This window comes from Diadema antillarum, unplaced genomic scaffold (genome assembly GCF_040938485.1).
Source record: "Diadema antillarum isolate AM-2024a unplaced genomic scaffold, OU_Dant_1.0 scf00000114, whole genome shotgun sequence".
Taxonomy (NCBI): domain Eukaryota; kingdom Metazoa; phylum Echinodermata; class Echinoidea; order Diadematoida; family Diadematidae; genus Diadema; species Diadema antillarum.
This window is the reverse complement of record NW_027271003.1, coordinates 1,700,509-1,722,069: the sequence shown is the minus strand read 5'-3', so window position 1 is coordinate 1,722,069 and position 21,561 is coordinate 1,700,509. Positions and strand designations below refer to the sequence as shown.

Genomic DNA, 21,561 nt, shown 5'->3' with positions numbered 1-21,561 from the left:
ATTAGCTCGCCGAGATGCCGAGTCATGAAAATCTCACTCATAAAAATGTTTTGAACTTGGCATCCCTGTCTTTGACCTCTGGTCGATTTCACCCAAAATCTAATCAAGTATTTGCCCTATCATACTTTATACTTTAAGAAAGTTTGGTAAAATTCCACTCAATATTACTCAAGTTATCGGGTAGACAAATGGGGACGGACGGACAACCTGAAAACATGATTCCTCCGGCACTCTTAGGGCGGAGGCATATCTAATCTCTATCATTTAGACTCTGATATTTTGCCAACTGACGCCACCATACTTGCCCCATAACTGCAGTTGTTCTTTTTAAATATGAGTACAGAATGACGTCGGTGTGATTATTTCATTTGATGAAAAAGACCCAAAACAAAACGAATAAGCTTTATGCCTGTATGTATTCTTGTTGTTATCCTTCTTATCTCCTTTAGGCTTTTTAATTATCGTTTTTGTTGGAGAGCGTATCAAATTAGCATCGTTGTAATTCTTCTAATCTATTATTTCTTATCATCACTATCAAGGCCTGCTTTTGAATATGATACTATATTCGTGTGTGTGTGTGGGGGGATGTATGTGTGTCTTTGTACGACTTCATTTAAGCGTCTGTTTCGCAAAAGTAAGATGCAGGGAAACAAAGATTCGGAAACCGACTGTCCTTTCTTTTTCTCCTTGTAGTGAAAACTGACGAGCATAATGAAATAGACAAAAAATTAATCAACTTCTGCGGGGAGAACGAAGTCACTCCCCTCCACGAAGCCTGCCGTTTCGGCCGTCTGGAAATGGTCGAGATGCTGTGTGAAAAGGGTGCGAGAATCAATGTCCAGGACTGGGATGGTTTATCCCCACTGCACTTCGCGTGCGCAAACAACCATCGAAAAGTGGCCGACTATCTGATTGGAAAGTGAGTGAGGGAATGTCAAGCCCCGTGGTGTAAAAGACGAAAGGTGTCCATCATACTTCAGCAATACACGTCAAGTGCGGGTCACCAAACAATCGGGAGCCGCTTAAAGGTGAAATCCAGTCCAAATATAAGTTAGTATATGATAAGAAATAGTAAAAATGTTACGAGTTCAAGGGTATAAATATGGTAGAATGGGATGAAAAAAAGGAAATTATGACATTTTTAAGTTTCGCATTTTTTTTTTTTTGGGGGGGGGGACAGTTCTTGAACAATCAATATTATGAATATTCAAATGGCAAAATGAGCATGCCATTCCCTCACAACTGTCTTACCATATAGTTTGTGCATAAAATTTTGAAATTTCCAGTTTGTCATTAAAACGCAATGAGGCCGGATCGAGGCTCAAATCCTTGTATATGTAATTGGACACTATTCTGAAGTTATTCAACCAGGAATAACGTCATGTTCCAGATGTCAGTTGTTGTTGTTGTTGTTGTTCATTTTCCATCTGTGAAGATGGCTGGATAGCCCATATTCAGCTATACACTAAGCTGGTCTTCCATGGGGTCCAGTTGGATGTGGGGTGGGACCACTTCACCGGGTTAGACACCCTGCTCTTTGCGATGAATGAATGAAGCGGGATCTTTTACGTGCATGAGCTGTGACTCTCTCAAACACGGGACCTCCATTTTATGTCCTATCCGAGGGACAGAGTGTTTTGCCTCTTGCTAGAGGGGACGGTATGTTTACACACAACATTGCTCAGTCCAGACTCGGGTTCGAACCCGGGCCGCGTGATCGTGAGGCAGACGCGCTACCGACTGAGCCAACTCACCGCCCTTTGACAGACACAATAAATCTTCGTCATTTTTTTTTTACACGATCAATGGAAGATTGTGAGGGTATGACATGGTTGGCTCACTCATTTGCATATTCATATCCACTGTACATGAACTGTTTTGCAGAAATTAGCAAAACTTCAAAAAGGCATTATAACTTCCTTATTTTTCATCCAATTTCAGTCAAATTTTTACCGTTGAACTTGTAAGATTTTTCTCTCTTTTTTTTTTTAATCGGACTAATTTATATTTGGACTGGATTTCCTCTTTAATGGGAGAAAAAAGTTTTTGCCTGACCTCATGGAGGTACAAGTGTATCACATACATTACATATGCCTCCTTCCCGACTGTGGAATCATGGAGCCGTGCATCCCCATGTTCTTCTAATGTTGTAACTTGTAGGAAATCCTAATACAGTGAGTATTTGTTGCTCACTTTTGTCGATTGCTATTGCTAAGGAACTAGCTCTTAACAGAATAAACAAATTTACTCAGTTGATGAAGTCACTTATTGTAAACTATATGCGATTCGTGTATGTTAGGGAAATTCGATATAGCGAAATTAGTAGTCTATCAATGAAAAACACTTGCTCTTTGCGAATATTTTCTTTTTGTTTTATCGTGATAGTAAGGTTACCTCACGGTAATAATCCATATATTACCTCACATGTATATAACATCATACTTATATTGTGATTGAATTATCATTGAGATCACGTTGTTATAAGCATGAATTCCCTATTTAAACAATAAAGTTTATGCAGAATTGCATATTGACTTTCTTCTTTCACACCATTTGTTTATTGATTTGACTCGATGAAAGTACAATCACTGAGATCAGATGATAAAGGATAACATGCATTAAAATGATATAACATGATATGCAAAGAAACGAACAGTTGCTCAAAAATAAGAATGAATTGTGAGACACCCTGGATCATTGAGAAACATGGAATAAACAGACACGTTTCTTGACGTTTTCAAATATACGTTACAGCGAAGGTTGCCTGCATAAAGCCCCAAGTAGCAAAATCTAACTTGCACATTGGGCAGCTCCTGGATTTTGAGTATCGATTATGTTTTGCAAGGGCAGCTGGACTACAGAATTTGGTAATATGTTACTGAATCACATGTGCCCATGATAACCTGAAAACATTAGTAACTGGGCTGACTGTGTTAATTTCTCAGGGGGGCAGACATAAGCCTCACTGACTACGAGGACCTGACGCCTCTACAGACGGCGGCCAACTCAAATAACTTCGACACCCTCGTCGCCCTTCTCTATTACCTGCACAACCTGAACATGACCACACTTGACCAAGACAGCCACAACGCCGCCGAAAAGCTACTCACATGGGCTGCAGAGCAGAACAAGGCCGATACTTTGCAGGTAATAGCGTTTGTCATTCTTGTTCTACTGGGGCAAGTTATGCGGTATCATTCCTTTTCTTTATTTAATTTTTTTTCACTAATAAAGGTACTCTTTCTAATACATCCCTTCTTTCCATCTTTTTCCTTTATTTTCAAACTTTCCTACGTTACGTCTAACATGTCTGACATCGTCTCACATTTTTCTGTCTTCTCTTCATTTTAGGTTTTCCATTCTGTCCGACCTATTCGTCTCTGTTCAGTCTTATGCTAAACCGAAGCAGTACATTTTATGGTGCATGTATATGTACTAGAGGATAAAGATATTTCTTGTCAGTAGCTGTTCCTTCAGTTCCAATTAGAGATTGATATTATACTATGTTACTCAGCGATCGTCATCCCAGTAAAGCACACTGCTAATTGATGACGATCTTCTCTATAGGTACCTCAAGATATATAATATGTACACGTCAATGTTACTTCTTTCATGTACTTGTATGTCCATACCTTTTGTGAGTTAAGTAACCACCGATTTTTTTTTCTTCACATTATTAACAAAGTATTCATTGATCTATGTACGCATTTATTTGTGCAAATTGGTGAAAAAAACAAACAGAAACTGAAACAATGCTTTAATAGTCTTAATCGTTTCCTCCGTTGTTTTCCTTCTCTGTGCTACTTTGTTTCTTGTTCTTCTATTTCTTTCTTGTTTTTCTTCTTTATCATTATTATTATTATTATAATTATTATTATTCATTCGGCTTTCATTCACAAATATCATAGTACATGCTTCCTCCTCCTCATTTTATCTTTTGATCAATTTCTTAATCTCCTCCATATTTTCATCATCATCTTCTTCTTCTTCCTCTTCTCCCCAAGTCGACTCTTCTTCCTTCTTTTCCCATTTGAATGTACAATAAATATGTTATCATAAGCAACGACTGATGAGTTCAAATCCTCCTTTTTGATGGTTTGTTGTTGCTGCACCAATCAAAGGCGTGAAAACAAATTTTCCCTCTATAAAAACAGAAAAGGGAAAGGATTTCCATCTAACCCGGAAGATGCGGGAAAGGCAAAGCTAATGATACTGTTATCATGATTATGGCTCAGCCTGGAGCATATGAAGTTCCATCAACACGGATTCTTCCAGCTAAGGGCGGAAACTTTGATCACGTATATTAATGCTTTAGTTTTTCTCCCTTCATGACTTAGCTAATACTCCACCAATGCCGCAGTCTACATGGTATAAGCGACGAGTGTATTGCTGAATACATCCACCACGCGTCGAAGAATGGACACACTGAGTGAGTCGTATGTACATCATAATAGTGCGAACCGAACTAACGAAAAAAAAAAGATCTTGCCTAGCAACCAGAAAGAAACTCGAAGATTGCCTCACAAAATAGCAACATATGTAAATTTGTTCATTCAGAATAGATAAATTGAATTGCCTTCTCGAAATGCGGCTTATAGGAAGGGATATAATCGTGTAAAAATTTTTTTCACCGAAATATTCGTGCGTGTACATTTTCTAATGGAGAGCCGTTTTATTCGCTCACATATTCCCATTTTTTTCTCTTTCTCCCCTCACCCTGCTCTTCCCAAAACCTCTTCCCATCTCTCCTTCTCCTTTCTCTCTCTCTCTCCCAAACATCTCTCTCTTTCCCTCTGTCTCCCCTACCTCCAACCCTCCATCTATCATCCTCCTTCGCTTTCTCTCACTTATGTTTTTCCTCCCTCATTCTCTCTTTCCGTCCCTGCAGAACGGTGTCGGTTCTCTATCGTTGGAAACGGGATGTGGTCGAAGTCTGTGACGTTGACGACAACACGCCACTCCATCACGCCGCCAAAGCCGGGCACGACGAGACCGTCGATGCGCTCATTAAGGCAAAGGTCGAGGTCAACACCCCGTGAGTGACCATAGATCCAATTGAGGAGCCTGGGCAGTGTACTAAAAAACAATAACACACGAAACAGAATGAAAAGCGGACAGTGCTATGTCTGGTTTAACTATATGTAATTTTCTACAGTTATTACAACGTGAACGACTATAATATTGTGAAACAAAAATATTGTTAAAATGATGAAGATTAGCAAGAGAATCAATACACCTGTCAGTACAGGGCTTCATCAATTTTGAACATGACAGTCATCTGCTATTATGAGTTTGATTGAAAGTTGGTGCGTGTCACTTCAAGAATTAGCAACAGAATCTATGACTTATAATCTGTTTTCATCATTTGCCATTCGGTAAAATTTCGGTTTTCTTTCTGGAAAAACATAGTTTCTCTCTCATATCTCTTCGTGCCGACAGAGAGAAAGAGAGAGAGAAAAAAAAAAACGGCGTGAAAGTTAACTTTGGGCTAGTGTCAAGACATGGTGTAGCCTTTTGTCCCGTCGATAGCACATTTTTGATGCTCTGATCGTTTAGTTTCATGGTATTTTTAAAGCCAATTCAAGGTTTCCATTCCACTAACCCCCCCCCCCCAAACAAATGTCATGTTACCTCATAACACACTCTATCGACTCCTACGGATAACATTGCCAGTAACATGATTCTGCGTGCGCAGAAGAGTTTGAGATTAAATCTGCGGGTGGTGGAGGTGTGCGGAGTGTGGAGGGGGTGTTGTAAAGTGAGAGTCAAGGAGAGAACGTTTTGATGCCCAAATTGAGGGTGGAGGAGAATAGCTTGCGCCGTAGGTGGAGGCAGGCAGAAGGTGAGAGAGCTAGTCTGTATGGTATGCGGATGTGAGGAGAGCTTTATCAGCGTAAGAAGCGTGCGAGTAGAAAGATACCCTGGGCTAGGCGGGAGTTTTATAGGAATCCGCACAAGTTCAAAAAGAGACTGTTCGAGGAAGGGGTATCAGGAAGTTTGGAGGTGTTGAAGGAAGAGCTTGAGAAGCATCTGAAGGCTTCATATTATGATGGAAGGAGAGAGAAGCCTTTTGCTGGGGTGGCAGGGCTATTGAGGCCATAAGAGCCAGAGATCAGCTTATTTGATTTGAGTGCATTCAAGTTGTGGGAGGTTGAAGCGGAAGTTAGGAAGGCCCAAGCTGGGAGTGCAGCTTGGCAGAATGGCTTTTCCTACAAGCTGTTCGAGTATTGCCCTCGTGTCCGAAGGGTGTTGTGGCGAATCCTTATTGGGTGTTATTGTTCCAGCCAGCAGGTGTGTGGCAGAAAGGGTTTATATCCCAAGAGGAAAAGGACACCAAGGGCATTTGTCAGTTTATGGACCAATTTGCGCTTCTTAACGTTGACGTTAAGATCCTTTTTAGTGTCATAGCGAGGGGGTTCACAGAGTTTGCGATGAAGAACCACTTATAGACACCTCTGTCCAGGAGGCAGGAATCCCGGGTTTCCCTGGGTACCCGGAGCAAGTCCAGAAGATTTGGGAGTAAATTAAGAGGTGCAAACATGAGAAGGAGGATGTGGATGTTATCTGATTGGACTTTGCGATGGCATTTGAAACAGTGCCTCACAGTTACCTCAGTTTTGCTCTGGAGCTTTTCCGGGTTCCTAGGATGATCCAGGAGTTGGTGCAGAACTACTAGAACCAGATTAGGGTGAAGTTCACAATCCAGACTTACACGACAGAATGGCAGGCGTTAGAGATTGGCATCCCCATGGGTTGCCCAGTCTCACCGCTGCTGTTTATTGTAGGGATGGAGTTATCAACCCAGTGTGTTGCTTCGAGAATTGAGGGGTTGACGCGGGCTGCAGAGGTAGTTGTGCTTGTGGTAAGGGCTTTCATGGATGATCTCACCATCGTGTCTGGCAATGAGACCCAGGTTAGAGATGGTCTCCACAGGTTAGAGGAGTTGGTGGCCAGGACACGGATGAAGTTCAAGGCCAAGAAATGCCTTTCAGTGCCAATGCGAAAGGGAAAGGTGGCAGCAAGTAGGTTTCAGATTGGGGAGAGAGGATATACCTCAGGTTTCTGAGCGGAGGTGAAGAGCCTCAGGCGATGGTAGGCTATGAGGGCAATATGAATGATAGGAATCGAGGTGTTCAGATCTACGACAGAGGGGTGGAGTGGCTGATTAGGATGGGTAGGAAGCTCATCCATGGAAATGCCAAGGTAGGGGGCCTATGGTGCTGCCAGTTTGGCTTGCTACCACGGATCATGTGGCAACTGCAGGTGTGCGAGATGGCAGTGTCCAGGGTTTAGAGGATGCATCAGAAGATGAACTCGTACTACCGGCAGTCGTTAGGCGTTCCTCGAATGTTTACAGATCTGGCATTCTTTTGCAGATCACGTAAGCTGCAATTGCCTATGACGTCAGTGGTTGAGGAGTTTAAAGCTGTCAAGGTTAGGATAATGATGATAATATGAAGGAGTCATGGGACCAGACCATAGCAGGAAATAGGCCACCGATATGCATGGGGAGGAAGTGGAGGGCTGCAGAGGAGGCTGCGAATGAGGCAGTAGCAATGGCAACGTGGAAGGAGATGCGGGATATTGTGCAGGAGGGACGGAATGGGGCCGGTTTTCATCAGGGTGTGAGATGATACAGCAAGCAAGGCAGGAAGGGTAGGAGGGATTTGGCGGTGGAGGCGGTCAAGGAGGAGGAGGAGGAGGAGGAGGAGGAGTACCGGTTTGCCAAGGCTGTACAGCAGGGAGTACAGGGGACTTTGACTCGATGGGAAGGGGTGGAACAGAGGAAGGTGTCGTGGAATAGCCCCAGGTCAATGTCCACTGGAGCTGTGCCCTTCATGAGCAGTTGCACCTGTAATGTGTTGCATTCACCATTAAATCTGAAGAGGTGGGGCGTTTTTGAGGACGATAGATGTAGGGTTTGAAGAAGGCGAAGGGCTCGCTACAAGAGCAACTTCTTTCAGCGTGTGGAGGATTATTGCAGGCCTATACATGGAGGCACAAACAGGTGTTGAAGGAGATTGCGGGAGTAGCAAGAGTGGCAGTGGAGGCGAGAAGGAAGAATGGACCTCCTAGGGTGTGGGGAAGCCGTATTATGAAGGAGGGGGTGAAATGCAGTGCGAGAAGGAAGGGCCAAGGTGATGACGTTGGAGGGATGCTAGCGGGGTGATTGGGAGGTGCGGGTAGACGAGGGGATCGTATACAGTGTATCAGAAGAGGTGGTGGCTGCCTTGCAGCCGAACATAATGTTGGGTGGCTAGGTCTAGGGCAGCAATGGTGGAGCTGACAGTGCCATGGGAAACGAGGATGGATGAGGCAAGGGAAAGAAAGTTGGATATGTGTGCTGAGTGGAGAGAGTAGTGTGAGAGAAGGGAGTGGAGAGCAGAGGTGCATACTATGGAGGTGGAGTGCTGGGGATTCGCTGGACGATCGACGAGGAGGTGGGTCAGAGTGTTGAGGTAGGTGGTAGGGAGGGGGAAGGTGGATTAAGAGGATTTGTGCAGCAGTGGAGAAAGGATCTGCATGGATTGTTGGAAAGGCATGGGGGTGGTGGAAATAGGGGGTGTAGAGAGATTGGTGCCAATTTGAAGTAAAAGAGGGGTTATTAATGCCGAGTGTTTTGAGATGCCATTGGGGTGCTGTCTAGGGAATCCCAACGCACCACCAATCAGCCAGGGGGAGGTGTCCAGTACTTAGGCCAAAAAGCCGAAACACTGGTGATCCCTGGTGTTCAGCTGACGACCCATTGGCATTGGTGAAAGCAACGTTTTTCCATTAATTACCCTGCTCAACTTGTTAACATGTAGCACCTAAAATAGTGCAATTCAAACTTGCATTGCAGGAATGGTAAAGAAGAGTACGAACGAACACCTCTTCACTATGCTGCCGCCAACGGCTGGATCCGTACTGTTAATCTGCTCCTAGAGGCAGAAGCTGATATCAACGCTGTTGACAAGCTACAGGTATTTATATTTCTTGATGTAAACTTTCTAATCTCAATTAGATAGGGGAGGGGGAACATAACATTCAGCTCACTTGTGGATGGAAAATTGATTTCATAATTAGGATTTTGTAAAACTGACTGCCTGCAGTATAAAGTAAACTAGATTCACTAACTACATGTATCAAATATGATGAATGCAGTAAATAATGAGTGCAACACCTGGTGCCATCGATACATTGTACAGTGGCACATTATGAAAGTGTAAAGAACAAGGAAAGGATAGAAATATGTAACATATAAGCTATTCAAAAAAATTAATATTCAACCAAAACAAGATGCGAACATGTAGCGGCTTTAGATGCTACGTAGATGCTTCTGCTCTGCTGCTCGGATCGTCGGTGGAAGATCATTCCAAGGAGCATGGGACTGCATGATAAAAGGCCCTTTCCGAGTCTAGAGATGATCTTTTGACTTTTAATTGTTCACTATTACATGAGCGGACATTTCTGCCAGGAACATTTTATGATGCCAGGTTTTGCAAATATTTCGCAGACCAATGGAGATGAAGAATATACTGCTTTCAAGGCGTGGAGCAGAATTTTGCAGGTGAAGATTTTATAAGAACTGGGGTAATGCTGGAGAAGCGAGACGTTCCACTGAGGGCCCGAGCAGCAGAATTTTGAGCTTGCTGTAGTTTGGCCAGCTGGTAGAATGAATCAATAATGCATTTTGATAATCAATACAAGACAGGATATAATCAGTGTATGACTGAATAGAAGAGGCTGCAACTTTGTGTAACAATAATTTTCTCATATTTGAATATTTCGTAATTGCAAATATAGATAGACATATGGTACACGTGGTATGTGTCGCCATTGACTTTAAGGGTCAAAGTAAACTCCAAGGTTCCTTAAATTTGATACAGATTGTACATTGAAACAGTCCTCTAGGGACACCATACAAAACTTTACCAGAGAACGACATGAATTCATTGATCGGAACATCGTAACTGCTTGCGAACGGTTAAAAACACAGATAGAAGATATCAATGCAAGAGCACATCCTTTCTGATCAATGGAACGAAACCTTGTGATAGATATATTTGGGCAACATAAAGCGAGAAGAATACCATTCTTCTTTCTATTTTGAAAACCTACCGAAACTCGCCGAACACACACGATATGCGTGACGTCACTGAATGGATACGGCAAGCAAAAGCAGACTAAGTTCTATAGACAAACGTACATAATCAAAGGTGTATCCGTTTTTCTAGTTTAGCGTTTGTATTGATATTTTAGTCGGTATAACTGCCATAATAATGCAAAATGAATCTAACGATTTTCAGTGTCATATTTGAATAATCTGCTGTAAAACAAAAAACAGTAACGACAACCTATCAAACGAAAGATAGAATTCTACGTCTTTCATATCACTTGCCCGATCAGAACACATTGGTAAAAAGTCATCGTCAGCATTCACTTGGCCCTACTACTGTTTTAGTTATGCATGCAGGTGCATGGTTGGTTTGCTGTTCATTTTACATTCACCATGTTTAGACGGACTTCTTTTACTCGAAAATGCGACGGACCTCGCCTTCTAAAAACGTATATGCCTTTCCAGTGATGGTTTCTTAGTTGGGCTTTGGTGTAGCAGCGTTCTGTACCAACTTTTCTTGAATAATTTGACGTCATAAAAAATGCGATATTCTCCATATCATAGATGACACCTCTGCACCTCGCGTGCAAAACCGGTTACATCGACATGGTCAAACTCCTCGTCTACAACGAGCAGACCGACATTCTTCTCCGAGACATAGATGGTCTAAACTGCCTCGACCACGCCATCGAGAACAGACATGAGTACGTACTCAATTCAATATCAACCATTGAAAATGATTACGTGATCTTCTAGCGGCGGCTTGTATGACTCAGTCCTGTGTGCTAATGGAAATCATATATCGCTTCCTTTTTCGCAGACGAAAAGATAATTTTACACATCTAATTTCTGCACAGCAAATAACCAAACAAACAGTTACAAGTTTACAACAACAAAAAAACAGCAACAAAAAATAAAAACAAAACAAAAACAAAAACCAAACAAACAAAAACAAACAAACGAACAAAAAAAAATGTTTTCAGCGCAAAAATATAACCCTACCGCGCTCACAATTCACGGTCTCTATCTTTTTCTTTCTAATGCCACTTACGCACTTCCGGGTTAAAAAAAAAGTGGGAGGGGGACCCAAAGTGGTGATACCTTATGTATTCCTTTGTATGGTGCAAAAAAAGGGGGTGGCGAGGCCCCGTGTGAGTGTGTGTGTGTGTGTGTGTGTGTGTGTGTGTATGTGTGTGTATTCGCGTATAGAAAATGGTACCCGAATGAGGGTATGTAGGGACTGAAGCGAGTATTGCATGCTCACGACGACTATTGAGGAGGTTCGCTTCGAATTGTTGAATCCCCGGGTGCAGGGGACAATATGATTAACTATTCTCATCGTTTGAAAAGGAAAGAAAGGGTGTCGATATTTTAATGTAGAACAATTTCCTCAGACAAATAAAAAAAAATCTATAAACACTCTCAAGAGGAGAGATGACACAATGGCGTTATGAGTTCCTCTTACACTTGCGATCAAACTTGGCAAAGCTGGCGTCTGAAAGAGATTAGAGTTTTATGACCACCCTGGGATGATTGAGATTATTACTCTGTCCATCTCGTCCAAGTTGAAAAAAAAAAACCGGGTATAATATATCTGGCATTGTTGTCGTGACAGTGATGGCAGCACCCTCCTCAGTGTTGTGATCATAATCCCCAATATAGTGCACCTTTTTCCAGTTACCATTATCATCAGTATTGTCAAAATCTTATGTTTAATTACCCTCTTCTTGCCATGGGTTAGCGACATCGCAAACTTTTTCGTGAGGCATGACAAGTGGAAGGAGCTGATGTCCGTCTGTACGTGGGATAGTGAAAAGAAGAAAAGGAAAACGCCAATGAGGCAGCTAATCAAGCATATGCCAGGTAATCTCTTCTTACCTTTAAACTATCCAGACTTTACCGGTTCTCTAGGTTATGGCAGGCTAGGTATGCGAACAGCGTTATTATCCCTCTGCGTTCCATACAAGAGGTTGATCATGTCAACTCTAGATTCTGCCCGGTTACCTTTCGTACTACCACTGATCAACTACTGGCCAAATGATGAAATTGTTTGTTGACTCATGATAATGTTACTTGACAATATTATACAAATATTGACTGCTCATGAGGATGGAATACAGAGCAGTTAATATTTGTTTTATATACCTCATTGTTTAAGACTTAACCAAGATCTAGGGCTAGGCAAATACGAAGTAAATTCTAACTGTTACGCCTAAACGTTAGCCCTAAAATCAGGCCACAGCCTGCGCTTGCTTGCATGGTTTTCGTGCATTTCGTACACTGTCCAGTACGCACGGTACATTGTACTCACTCACACGGCCTTCGGCGAGCTCCTGCATAAAATCTTGGCAGAAGATTACAGTATACATCCAGTTTCCCGTCGCTCGTGTTTTAATTCGATATTTCCGACATGCTGAGATTTGTCTCTGCTTCGGGATCCTAAGAAATTCTAATTGCAAAGTGTACGATCTTTGATCCAGCTCACTTCAAATCACGAAGGAGCGCTCGATCACCATGCCACGTTGAAACATGCCTGCTGTGCGCTAGTGCGATGATTTTGCATGTGTTTATACGATGCGCGTATAGTGAACGTCCTTGGGTAAACGGTGGAGGGGTTAAGGACACCGCGCGCGAAGTCTAGTGTACTTGTTATGTGTACAAAAGTCGCGGAGGGTTTACGAATTCTATCACGAGGGTTTTGCCTTTCTATCACGAGGGGTTTGCCTTTCTATCACGAGGGTTTTGCCTTTCTATCACTTACATGAAAACCCTAAGGCAAGATAGCCGGGACTACACCTTGTCACGTGATATACTTTTGACCAATCAGTGATACGAATCTCACTTATGAGGTATATAATATTGATTACATGATTGAGTGCTATGATGATGGTATGTGATTGAATGATTATTGAATTCCTTTCAGATGCAGAAAACTTTGTCGACTTTGCGATTAGAGTGTCATTTTTCTAATTCGTTTGTTTGTCTTTATCCCTCTTAAAAACAATGTTGCAGAAATAGCCAAGCAAGTGATGGACCGTTGCATTACGCACAATCCCGAGGTGGAACCGAATCACCCCGATTACTGGGTGGAGTTCGACTACGAGCTCCTGGAAGACTCATTCTCCAACTGGGAGAAACCAGTTAATCTCGACGGTGAATACTATGTCTGTTGCCAAGTTATTTATCGTCATAGATATTATCATTACTTTGTAAATTGACGTGTGTCTTTTGGCGGTTGACTTCCATTCAACAAAGACACTCTCAAAGACCCTCCGATTCAGCTCTTCTACCCATTTGGTATCGGTATTAAAATGTAGTAGTATAGTGAGCTCAAGTTTCTTTCTTTTTTTTTTTTTGCTTAAGGGATGGCAAAGTTTCGGTTGGGATGGTGCTTCAGATCTTTTTTGTGGGTGTGAGATGAGAAACTACATATGAAATACAGAGGAGCATAAAATGAAATGCCTGGATACTGAAATTCAGTAAGAATTGTATACTCTTTCATATGCCATATTAAGTGGTTTCTCATTATCTTGCAAAACAAAAAACAAAAAACAAAAAACAAAACAAAACAAAACAAAAACAAAATATGAAGCCACATCTCAACCCAACCTTAACCATTTCTTTGATACATTTTTAGCATGCGATTAATATATGATTTTTATTTCTTTTAGGATTCATGAGATAAACTCCTAGAGATGCACAGGTAGATACAACACGGACAGTGACGGAAGGGCTTGTAAACTCGACAGGGATTTTGATATAAATATCAGTATAGATGTACAATGTACTTGGGAATGACTAATCATCATCAAAATATTGATTTGTGAAAAGAATGTTCATGCAACGCCCACAAAACTATACATATAAGACTGTTTGCGAAGTCATAACGCCATTGGTGAAGAGAACAATGACAGTCATTGATATGTCAATCCCATCTGTAGGTGAAGATGGGAACGAGGAAGAAAAAGAGGAGAACGACCAATGTGACGCTTACGGTATAGAAGCTGATGATGCTATCGGCAACGGCGAACACAGGGAGACATCATTTACCAACCAACCAAACGGCAAAACGACTTCGAAAGAGACCGATGACGAGGTCAAGAAGACCAATTCAGTGCCTGATGACAAGGAGTCGACCCCGACAACGACAGACCAATATGACTCCGAAGGACACCTGAGAGACGACGCGACGCCGTACACAACAGATTTCAAGGACATTGCACGCAACCATCCTCTCAATATCATGGTAAGATAACAAACTTGGGTGGAGAGCACTATCGCATATAGTGGATAAGACTCTTGACTTTAAGAAGTTCCGAAATCAAATCATGGCAAGTGCCTGCGTCCTTGAACATTTTTTTTTTCACCCATCTTGTCTCTGTAGACTCAGGGGTATAAGCATGATAAACGGTACCTGGCAGCGCCATTACGTGGCGAGTGTAATAGCAATGTGTGATTGGATTATGAGTATAATCGAAGTGAATTGAATGGAAATGACAGGGCCCTCTGGTCTCGCAGTAGTAACGCAGGTTAAAGAAGATCTCATCTATCTTTTCAGATTATCTCAGTTTATTGTAGTGTACCAGCAGAATGGCAATAAAGGTATAAATGCTAAGTTATTCGTAATTCCCATCCTTGCGAATTAAAGAAAAGTGCTCGGATTTCGATATTATTTCGTTATTGTTGATAACGTGTCTGTCTTTGGCTTTTTTCTTTAATGAAACTGATCTGGGTTAGGCGTGTCTCTAAAAAGTTTCAGATGTTCCACCACAGGTATCCGCAGAGCGGACCAATCTCCTTACACACCCCCTTGTGACCAGCCTCATCAATCTAAAATGGATCAAGGCGGGACGATTGCTCGTGGTGGTCTCCCTAGTCTTCTGCATCCCCCTCGTGGTCATGCTCACGGGCTACGTCCTCGTCATTCCACCAACTTACTACGTGCGCTTCGCCAACGGCACCGATGGCGTAACATGGTTTGCAAACGGCGAGGATCGATGGGTTGGAGAATTCTCCGAGGCCACTCTCTTCTTTTTCGGCCGTATTGGCAACTGGGTCATACTTGTACTTGCTGTCTTCAATCTCATTCGTGAAGTAAGTCTGTAAGCAGAAAAAAACCCGTATAGTATTAAAGGAATGTATTCTTTTTTTCCAAAGGTTTATTTATCCAAAAATGAAATAAACTTCGCTATTCCGAAGGTTCGTAATTCCGCAACACACAAATTCCCTTCACCTATAGTTTAGATGTTTGTCAATCCCGAAATGAAATAGGGTGTATTAATTCCAACATTATTTTGTGGCGTTATTCCGAAGATTCGTTAATCCTTAAAAAGAAGGTCGTTGAACCAAAAATACAAAAAAGGTTCGTACATAATTGTAACCTTAGAAATGAATAAACTGATGAAGTCATCACCTCACAGTTTTCCCGTGATCATGTACAAAAATAAAAAAAAGAACTTTTTGTATACCAAGAGAGCGAAATCATCATGCTATTTCTGGCTCAATAACTTTGAAATAATAAACAACTTGATATAAAAATTATCAGGATTTAAGAGTGTGGCATGATTACTTTTTAACAACAACAACAAAATCTGGAAATTTCGAGACTTTATTTACAAGCTATATGGCAAGTTGTGAAGCTATAAGCTCAGCGTGTTTAAATTGGATGTTCGCTGCTGTTGAAGAACTGTTATCGCCCTCCAAATAATGATAATAATAATAATAATAATAATAATAATAATAATAATAATGATAACAAGGAAAAGTAGAAATTACGCGGTGCGTAACATATGTCCCCGCCGGAAGTAGCATTTTGTAACAAAATGTGCAATATAGGTAAAAAATCAAGGTCAAAGGTCAAAGAAGTCAAAGGTCAAAATTCTGTGTAGAAGTTTTGAAGCCCTCACCTAGTGCCATCACATAAAGCAAATGGAATCGAAATTGGGTTAGAAATGGCGAAGGAGTAGCATTTTGTAGCCAATGTACAATATAGGTCAAAAATCAAGGTCAAAGGTCAAAGAAGTCAAAGGTCAAAATTCTGTGTAGAAGTTTTGAAGCCCTCACCTAGTGCTATCACATAAAGCAAACGGAATCGAAATCGGGTTAGAAATGGCGAAGGAGTAGCATTCTGTAGCAAAATGCACAATAAAGGTCAAAAATCAAGGTCAAAGGTCAAAGAAGTCAAAGGTCAAAATTCTGTGTAGAAGTTTTGAAGCCCTCAACTAGTGCCATCATATAAAGCAAACGGAATCGAAATCGGGTTAGAAATGGCGAAGGAGTAGCATTTTGTAGCAAAATGTACAATATAGGTCAAAAAATCAAGGTCAAAGGTCAAAGAAGTCAAAGGTCAAAATTCTGTGTAGAAGTTTTGAAGCCCTCACCTAGTGCCATCACATAAAGCAAACGGAATCGAAATCGGGTTAGAAATGGCGAAGGAGTAGCATTTTGTAGCAAAATGTACAATATAGGTCAAAGGTCAAGGTCAAAGGTCACGACTGAAATTCTGTGTAGAAGTTTCAAAGCTCCCATGTAGTGCTATCATATAAAGCAAACAGAATCAAAATTGGCTCATAAATGACAGAGAAGTAGCAAATTGAAGATTTTGATCACACACGGACGCACACACGGACACACGGACACACGGACGGACGGACGGACACACGGACGGACGGACACACGGACACACACACGTACGGAGCCCGTTTCATAGTCCCCTGCTCGAACTCGTTCGGCGGGGACAATAATAAACAGATGAACAGAATTAAAACATACTTCTTTACTTTCTTACTTCTTAATCGATTTTGATCAAATTTTCACTGTTGTGCTCTTTATAGTTTTACTAGCCCGACCAGACGCCAATTTATACAGCGACTGGGCTGTGTATAGTTACAGTTTTACCTTTCCTTTTCAGACTAACTTTTTGACTGGTTTGGAGTTCCCTTTCGGTTGCCCGGACACGTTGTTGTAGTTCCCATTTCTTTTTATTTATTTATTTAGTTTTTTTTTTTTTTTGGCCGGGCGGGGAGGGGGGTTGGCAAATCATTATAAAACATCCTTGAAGTATTGATTTATCCGAGCAGGACTACACTTATAGGCCCGAATTCACGAAGGTGGTACAAATGAAACCATGGTTTTAACTATGGACAAAAACCAGGAGCGCCAAGTGTCGCATCACGGAATATTTCCTTACGAAATTGGTTACTCGTATTTCGTCGACAAAATGACCGTTTCGTTAACGAAATTATCATGTCGTGGACGAAATGTTCATTTAGTTACAAAATGTTGTCATTTCGTTACAAAATAATCATTTCATCGACGAAATGACTGAATTCTTAACGAAATATTCCAAGCGACACTTGGCGCTCCAGAGTTTTTGTCAATGGTTTAAACCATGGTTTCATTTGTACTTCCTTCGTGAATTCGGGCCATAGCGTTTCCAATTTTCTTATCCCGTTGTGGTAAAATTTTGCTGAAATCAAGTCGTTTCTGTCTTCTCTTTCCTTGAACAGCTTTTCCAGTTGTACTTTCAACGCAGGTCATACTTTGCCAGTTTGTGCAATCTGATAGAGTGGGCCCTCTACGTTCTCGCCATTCTACTCGTTCTCCCTCTAAGCCAGATTCGATATCACAGTGGAATACGCATACCACTGGTAGGTGAATTTCCAAGATTCTCAGATCATCTCAGATTTTGGTTTTCTCTAAAATAGCGTTAAAGGGATGATTTAGTAATGGTTGAGGAGAGGATTCAGCCTTTCACTTTTTGCAAGATACTTAAAAAACACTTAATGTAATGTAAAAGAGCATACGGTTCTAAGAGGAATTCAAAGTTCGTTTGATGAAAATCGGTTTTGAAGTAGCTGAATTGTCCAAAAACAAAGTAAAGAAAGTAATCCTCATAAAAGGTTTGGTCCCACCTTTTAATAGGATTGCTTGTTTAGGATATCTCAGCCATTTAAGAACCAATTGTCATCGAGTAAACTTTGAATTCCTCTAGAAATTACATGCCATTATATTTTTCATAGGAGGGTTGTCATAATCTATAAAAATTAATCACAAAAAGATACCTTTAGAAACCTGAAGCCCCTTATCAACCGAAAACGTACCATCCCTTTAAAGATTGCAAATCATGTAATCAAGAATATCACGAGCTGGCGTCAACTTCATCATCTTGAGTACAATCATTACTCTTATGTTTGCTCTTCGCGTTCCATCTTAATAGGTAGTTTATGGAAGTGTGCTCTTGAGGGAAAACGGTAGATAAAAATAACATACTTTCGCTCAAGTTCTTGAGATACATCAATCACAGGACACAACTGTTCCTCGTGTTCGACACGACCTTGTTAATTGCGACCCAATTTGGTTTGGTTTTCGACAGAAACATGTCACAGTGTTCTTAGCAATAAAGTGTTCTTAGCAATGTTCTTAGCAATAAAGTGGCACACGTAATGGATACCTTAATCACTCCCACTCATTCATTACTTTCTTGGACTTCTCCAAGGCCTTTTTTTATTCAGCTTTATTTTCATTTTCATTAAATAAACAGGAAAATTATATACCATGCATTTACAGAACATATTTGTGATAATTTCAAAAACGGAAATTGATAAAATACATGTGGTCATGAGTAACAACAAATGTATTAAGGCATAGTACATGGATGAGAATGGAAATGGAGGGTCCCACTCAAAAGCAAAGCTTTTACAACATGGGACCCTCAGAAACACATAAGAGAACTGATAATGATCTAATGAAAAATTTAAACAGATATATGACACAAAATCAAAGAAACCAATGTCATCTGACATTATCAGTTATCACACTTGTTACGAACAAAATTCTTCTCAAGCTGTCTGGTTATATGGCATACGCGTAACGCCTTGGTGTGGTTCATGGATTTATACCTGTATCAACTAGAAAACAGCGTATTTCCTTGAATGATCATATTAAGACCACATTCTACAGATCTCTAATGACCTCTTTTAGTATAGGTCTCCAACTCAATTTCATCAGATTTACATTCGATTTCACGATGTGGTCAGTCAACTTCGAGTGAATTTGAATGATAACCAGGATCGAAATTCAAAAACGTAAGTAGTTCATTCAATTTAATTTCATCGGCAAGCAATTTCATAAGTTTCTCACACAACAGGGTGTAAAAAAAGCATTCAAATCAAAAATACAAGTGCGACACATTCAAATTCGCATCAGCACCGCCGTGGAGAGCGTTTAAAACTTTACGATAAGGCAAACAGTTACAAAATATCATGAATCTGGACCGTCTTTTTCATTGTTGCTTTTATTCTTTGTAGTTACTCATCTGTTTGAATAAACATTATGCAAACTTAAAATACCTTGAAAATGTGATTTTTTACTCATAATAGATGGTTACTCGTGTAAGCTCACTTTCAAACACATACATTTACACTTTGTACATGCACGATTTCAGCCGCTGCTACGTTTACAGAGTATGCGTGAACATCTTGAATACGGACAGAATAATGTTATTAGTGGATGAAGCATGACCTTGACAACCAGCAAAACTGGCAATATAAACCTTCGGTGAAATAGGTCTATCTACAGCTGATCTGATTGCGGCAACGTAAAATATGGAAACGGGGAACTAAGGAATGGAATCAAACTACGGGTGAGATACGTGCTAGGTACTGTCATGTGCGGGTGATACTCTCTCTCAAGTTGGATAAACGCAGCCAACAATAGCCTTTCTGCGAGTAGACAAACGTAACGCCCTTTTGAAACGTGTTCATATCTCAAGGTCAACTCCCAGCTGTTTCCGGTTGTGTTTTCTACCCATTATTTGTACGTGAAAGATGAGGCATGTTTGGTGGTACTAGGTGTTTTCAAAAATTTTTCCCACTTTTGATTCTTAAAGGACAAGTTCACCTTCATAAACATAAGGATTGAGAGAAATGTAGCAATATTGGTAGAACACACCATTGAAAGTTTGAGGAAAAATCAGACAATCCGTTCAAAAGCTATGAATTTTTGAAGATTTTTGTGCAGTACCCGCTGGATGAGAAGACTACTGCAGTGTATGAATAACTTAGATGTCACATGCGTACAACAATATAAGGAAAATATAAAGAGAATTTCTAAAAAATTCCATCTTTTGAAACACGTACACATTCCCCTGACTCGTTACTGACAAATGTTATGGGTAATATTATTCCCCCTGCCTTTAGAAAGAGGCAAGTCAAGTGCTCTTTTAATTATGCGAAAAAAGTGAAAATATGTTGAATTTTCTTTTACATTTTCTTTATACTGTTGTACGCATATGACTCACAAGCTGTAGTAGTCTCCTCATCCAGCGGTTCTCAACACAAAAAATTTAAAAAAATTCATAACTTTTGCATCGATTGTCCAATTTTTCCTCAAAACTTTCACTGATGTGTTCTACTAATATTGTTGCATTTTCTCAATCCTTATGTTTATGAAGGTGAACTTGTCCTTTAATAATTCAAAACTATATATCAGATAACACTGCCATTGATATGAGTGATAGCTAAATAGTGTACAATTTTGTTGGAGGTGGTTTGATTATGAAAGCATAAATCAGTTTCATGAAATCCATGATTAATTTCACAGTTATAGGTTCCAGATTTTTCTCTATTTGCAACCCTTTGTACAAAGCTTTCACATTGCACAGGGGTCAATGGATGTGTATGGGAGTCTGTGATTAACACCCTGACAATGGTCCTGAACAATGACCAGGGTTTACATGCTTCTTTTTTGATTCATGATAAATGCCACTATCACTACTAGTCTTCATTCAGCCTCTGGCAGTATCTGTGTAAAGTCAAATGCCTACCGATAGTGTCGTTGAGTCGCGACAGTGCTCTCCCTACTTCTGAAAAACGAAATTACAATGAATACCTTCTGTTCTGTCGTAAACATGGTGACAGGAAGCAAAGAAAATCGATTAGAGTATATACACTGTGTTTATGGAGCCTTAAATAAATCTACTGTGAAACAAATCGCCCCAATACGAAATGCTGCTGAACTCTCTACCAAAATTGACCTCTTTTTTACCGAAAGAGCGACAAATTTGTCAGACTATTAGGAGACAGTTGTATTAAAATGAAAAACTTTAGATCATTTATGCTTATTTATATCCCAAATTTAGTGATATGAGAAGCAAAATTTGAAAATGTTTACCAGCTGGAATGAAATGTGGTGTTTGAAAGCACATGGAAATATGTGCTTACTTTTTCCATGTACGTGCATTTTACCCTTTACCGTGCATGAATTCAGACTAGCAGTGCCCTGGGCAATCCACATGAATTATTGATTAAGCATTTATGTGCCTGGGAGCGCGAGACTGACGCCTAGTCAACAGGTGGTTCAGGCATGTCCAGGGCCATTGTCAGCATACACTCACATACACATCATTGTTTCCTGTGCAAAGTTCAATTTTTGTACAGAGAGTTAAAATTTGACCAAAAGCT

At 40.6% G+C, this 21,561-nt stretch overlaps 1 pseudogene; it reads left to right on the top strand.

Annotated features, from left to right (window-relative positions):
• Nucleotides 1-21,561, top strand: part of LOC139719724 (transient receptor potential cation channel subfamily A member 1-like) — a 53,766-nt pseudogene that overhangs the window by 16,576 nt on the left and 15,629 nt on the right.